Source organism: Hordeum vulgare, chromosome 3H (genome assembly GCF_904849725.1).
Source record: "Hordeum vulgare subsp. vulgare chromosome 3H, MorexV3_pseudomolecules_assembly, whole genome shotgun sequence".
In the NCBI taxonomy this organism is placed as follows: domain Eukaryota; kingdom Viridiplantae; phylum Streptophyta; class Magnoliopsida; order Poales; family Poaceae; genus Hordeum; species Hordeum vulgare.
Window position 1 is genome coordinate 213232839 of NC_058520.1, and position 5629 is coordinate 213238467.

Genomic DNA, 5629 nt, shown 5'->3' on the forward strand with positions numbered 1-5629 from the left:
ACTCACCCAATCACTATGAGCGACAGGATAAATAATACCAGCTTCCAGGAGCTTTCGTATTTCTTTTCTCACTACTTCTTTCATCTTAGGATTTAATCTCCTTTGATGATCAGCAATTGGCTTGGAATCAGGACCAATTTTAATCTTGTGCTGGCATAGAGTGGGACTAATGCCCTTAAGATCATCAAGAGTATATCCAATAGCAGCACGACACTTTCTCAGAGTTTTTAGTAACTTCTTTTCTTCATGCTCTGAGAGGCTAGCACTAATAATAACAGGATATATCTCTTTTTCATCAAGATAAGCATACTTAAGAGTATCAGGCAACTGTTTAAGCTCGAACACAGGATCACCTTTTGGTGGGGGTGGATCCCCAAGCAGTTCAACATGCAAGTTATTCTTAAGGATAGGGTATTGTTCTAAGACAACTCTATCTATCTCAAGCAAGTATTGCTCTAAGGGATCAGTAGGAGGCACGACAATAGAAGCTAAGGCAATAGTTTCATCCTTACTAGGCAACTCTTTTTCATGAGGTTGTCTACCAAACTTGGAGAAATTGAACTCGTGTGACACACCCTCAAAGCCAACAGTGACAGTTTGCTTCTCACCGTCAATATGAGCATTGACGATATTGAGAAAAGGTCTACCAAATACGATGGGACAAAAGCTATCTTGTGCGGTAGCAAGAACGAGGAAATCAGCAGGATACTTCGTTTTACCACACAAGACTTCAACATCCCTAACAATTCCCACATGGCAGATAGTATCTCTATTGGCAAGCTGAATAGTGACATCAATAGGCTCTATCTCAACAGGTGCAATCTCGTATTTGATTTCATCATATAAGGATTGAGGTATTGCACTAACACTAGCACCCACGTCACACAAGCCATGATAGCAATGATCTCCTATCTTAACAGAAATACAGGCATGCCAACAACATGCCTATGTTTGTCTCTAGCGTGAGGTTTAGCAATTCTAGCAGCATCTTCACAGAAGTGAATATTATGTCCCTCAACATCGTCGGACAGAAGATCTTTGATAATAGCAATGCTAGGTTCAACTCTAATTTGCTCAGGGGGTGTAGGTGTTCTAATGTAGCCTCTACGTATCACAATTGAAGCTTTATAATGATCCTTTATCCTAACAGGGAAAGGTGGTTTCTCAATGTAAGCACTGGGAACAATAGGATCATTATAGGCAATGACTTTCTCTTCAACTGGATTGGGTTTAACTACATTGACTTCCAAAGGAGGATGATATTTAAACCATTTCTCTTTGGGGAGATCAATATGAGCAGCAAAAGATTCACACAATGAAGCTACTATCTCAGAGTCAAGTCCATACTTAGCGCTAAAATCACTAAAGGTATTTGTTTCAACAAAGGATTTAACGCAATCAAACTTGAAATTCATACCTGACTCCTTACCTTCTTCAAGCTCCCAATCTTCAGAGTTGCGTTTAATTCTCTCCAATAAATTCCATCTGAAGTCAATATCTCTCTTCATAAAAGAACCGACACAAGAAGTGTCAAGCATGGTGCGATCATCATGAGAAAGCCGAGCATAGAAGTTCTGAATGATAATTTCTCTCGAGAGCTCATGGTTGGGGCATGAATATAACATTGATTTAAGCCTCCCCCAAGATTGAGCGATGCTTTCTCTGTCACGAGGCCAAAAATTATAAATATAATTCCGATCACGACGTACTAAATGCATAGGATAAAACTTTTGATGAAATTCCAATTTCAACTGATTGTAGTTCCATGATCCAGTATCATCACATAGCCTATACCATGTCAACGCCTTGTCCTTCAAAGATAAAGGAAAGACCTTCTTCTTGACCTCATCCTCGGGCAAACCTGCAAGCTTAAATAAACCACAAACTTCATCTACATAGATTAGATGCAAGTTTGGATGTGATGTTCCATCTCCTATAAAAGGATTAGCCAACAGTTTCTCAAGCATACCCGAAGGAAATTCAAAGCAAATATTTTCAGTAGGTGCATTAGGTTGAGGAGAAACTATTTGTGCTTCCGTTCGAGGTTAAGATACCCCAAACAAGCCCCTCAAAGGATTAGTATCCATAGTGTCAAGTGACAATAAATTTCAGCACACTATATGAATGTTTCCTTACCAAGTTCTACTTACCAAAGGCGCTTCACTCCACGGCAACGACGTCAGAAAAGAGTCTTGATGACCCACAAGTATAGGGGATCTATCGTAGTCCTTTCGATAAGTAAGAGTGTCGAACCCAACGAGGAGCAGAATGATCTGACAAGTGGTTTTCAGCGAGGTAAAATCTGCAAGCACTGAAATTATAGGTAACTAGCCGCCAACCCGTGCACTTGCACGGGCTAGTAGTATCACTCTAAACACATAATATACCACAACAAAGGACTAAGTAGAAAATACTTTGGTTATTAATACACCTCCTTTGAGACCTTATGATCTCTGTGCTGAGCATGTAAAGATAATAATCCATAAGACTCATGATGTTTCTACACATATTTTTCACAAAGAGAGATTTTACAGTTGGATGGAACATATGGTGCACAACTATGTATAACAATTGTAGGGCAACACATATGGTCTCGCAACTCGAGATGGAAACCACTAATACCGTTGTTATACCAGACATATGTACGCTTTCTCATTCTTCCAAAGCTCCACTAAGAATGAAATACACATTGCTAAAGGCAATGTGAAACAAAATGCAAAAAAATAAAAAATTGTCGTGGACTTAAGATTATTTTATTTATCATTTTTGTAAATGTTTTGAGAAAATAAGGCAAACAGATACTTGTGGAAAGGTTGCAAGTCGCAAAATACATGATGTTTTATGTCGAGGAACAACATAGGCAGCAACGCTAGGCAGAAAACGCAACCCATGGCTTTTGAGAATGGCTATAAAGTCAACAGTGTGCAATGAACCTACGAAGTAAAGTATAGAAAATAACGACTAATTCTAACATTGTCTCGGTCCGTAAAGCATAATATAAAATAAGAGGAAAATAGTAATGCATTTTTTCTAAATACTTTTGCAATCTCATTATGAAAAAAAACGAAACACCTGTCATAATTTTACCTAGTTGTCGTAATCCAAAAATTTGCAATATCCTATAGTGGCCACGTTATTGTCTAAATATTGCTAATCTATCAGAATATTTGTTCTAAGAAGGATTACCACCCTAATGAAATGGAGAACTCTACTGCAACATGTAGACATATCAGTGGGTATAGTAAAGATGATTAGTAGTATCCCAAAATTAGTAACAACAAAACTTATTGGATCTAACACATATGTCAGAGGTCCTAATGGTACTAAAAGTGTATCTTATGCAGATTGGGTATGATTTTCTATAGCATAACTTAAGTTTCAGTGTTATTGTCAATAAGAACTTATGAAATCCAGTCATCCAAAAAAATAGACCCATCTCAAGTTTTTTTTGTTCCCATATCAAACCAATAACGAAACTGAAGCAGCATGAATAGAATAAATTTTACTGCTGCAAGTAGAGAGATACATATATAACTCGTATACTTGATCACACCTTGTTACTATTGATCGCATGTTCTATTTTCTCTAAAGAAATTTGTTCATGGAGATTTCCTACACTCAAGCTAGGACTCAACTATTAGCTGATCAGAAACAATCTGGCGGAGATAACCCTGCATCTAGAGTCCTGATATGAACCTAACTTAGAGGGCTATGTTTATTAGATAATCAAAATACCTGGTCTAAGGAAAACTAATCAGAAAGATATAAACAGAATCACATGAAAGGCTATCATGTCCCCTTTGGGGTAAAAGTCAACGACATCAGCTTGGATGGGAGAATGGGTGATGACGGTAGCGCTCGCGGGATGGTCCTTCGTCTTGTCAGCTTGAGTTATAGAATCTTCATTTTCTTGTCACTTTGAACCAATAATAAATTGACCCAGCATATGGAAAAAATAAAGCAAATTAAGAAAAATCAACCGTATTTTTTATGTAAAAATGGGAGTTTAACATAAGGATACCTATGTAGCATGCTCTTGGTAGCCCTTGCAGGAGTACCAAATGAATAACTTACCAGAACTTGGCAAAATGAATAACTTACCAGAAAAGGTCATCATCCACATGTATAGCAGCCAAATGAATAACTTACCAGAACTTGGCAAAATTCTACATTTAGTATGCAGCACTCCTGGTTTCATTTTGCTAGTAGAAATATATAAATATTTTGAGGATCTTGGAGATAAATTAAAGAAATATAAATAGAGAAATTATGTACACATGTTTAAAAATAGGTGATCCCCTCGTTAACAAAACAATGGGTTTGCTGTAACATAATACATCGACAATTTTCTGCATCATGGAAAAGCAGCATGTATCACTACGGGTAAAGTATGCGCCACCCCATGAACACCCTTGCTGGTCATGTATCATCCGTACATGCATGTCCTTGCATCCATCGCTTCCACCAAAGTAGATTTTTTTTTGAGAAGATCCACCAAAGTAGATGTGCTGGTGGACTTGATCAGGGCTGTTGTCTGCAATCTAGGCCTTCTTCCAGCACAGGTTTCTCGAATTGAACTCAACTCGTGAGGGAGAATAAGATTGAGGATTCTACACATAAAGGTATAGAAGATGTGGAATTAGATTGAGATTAACATTATCGACTTAAGGAAAGAAAGCTACAACATAAGAATGAGGAATTAGAAGCAGATCAAGCGTTACCGTGCTAGAGAAGGAAGGCTACAGAAATTTGCATGTCCTTGCATCCATGGCATCCACAAAATTAGATGTGTTGGTGGACTGGATTAGGGCCGTCCTCTGCGATCTTCTCCTCCTTCCTGCAAAGGTTTCATGGATGGAACCCAAGCCGCGAGGGTGAGGAAGATTGAATATTCTGGACGGAAAAGTGTAGAAGATGGGGAATTACATGGAGATTAGCCATTATCGTGCTAGGGAAGGAAAGCTATAGCATAATAGATGGAGATTAGATGGAGATCTAATGTTGCCGTGCTAGAGAAGGAAAGCTACAGAAAATTTGGCAAGTTCAGCGTGGGGATGAGAGATTAATGGAGATTACGTGACATCTCCTCTTTTTTATATAGAATGACATCTCCTGTTTATTGTATCAGGATTAAAGGAGAATAAAATTATGTGATGATATTTCTTGTTTTAGGACATGAGATATCTTTTTTTATGGGATGATCTATTTGTTTTTTTAACGGTGTTTCAAGTCTTATTATTTTTGAGGAAATCAAGTATCATGTGATATCTTTTTGTACGTGACATGTTCAGTTTAATGTAACTGATTAAAGGAGAAGGAAATTCTATGATGATATATTTACAATGAACTGCTTCAGGGACTTATCAGTGATTATATATTATTAGATTCTTATTGGTAGATCTGAGCTGTAATAATTCGGTCCCACCGGATTAACGGCTCCTAATTTCTGATTAACGTGGTAATTTCTTGAGAATCTCTAATTAGTATAAGTATAGACAAGTGACTGTGTGGTGAGATGATTCGTAGCAAGCAACAAGTAACAAAAGTAGCAACGGTGCAGCAACGTGGCCCAATCCCTTTTGTAGAAGGGACAAGCCTGGACAAAGTCTTATAGGCGGAAAAACGCTCC

General features: G+C 37.9%; 1 long non-coding RNA gene across 2 annotated transcripts; it reads right to left on the reverse strand.

The window, feature by feature from the left end:
• Positions 1-4240: 4240 nt before the first annotated feature.
• Positions 4241-5070, reverse strand: LOC123439813. Of its 2 annotated transcripts, XR_006630175.1 has the most exons (3): positions 4927-5070; positions 4722-4837; positions 4241-4610 (listed from the first exon to the last, which is right to left on the reverse strand). It is a non-coding gene; the product is annotated as an uncharacterized LOC123439813 (long non-coding RNA). The 2 variants fall into 2 exon arrangements; XR_006630174.1 differs by having other exon boundaries at positions 4722-5070.
• Positions 5071-5629: the final 559 nt, after the last annotated feature.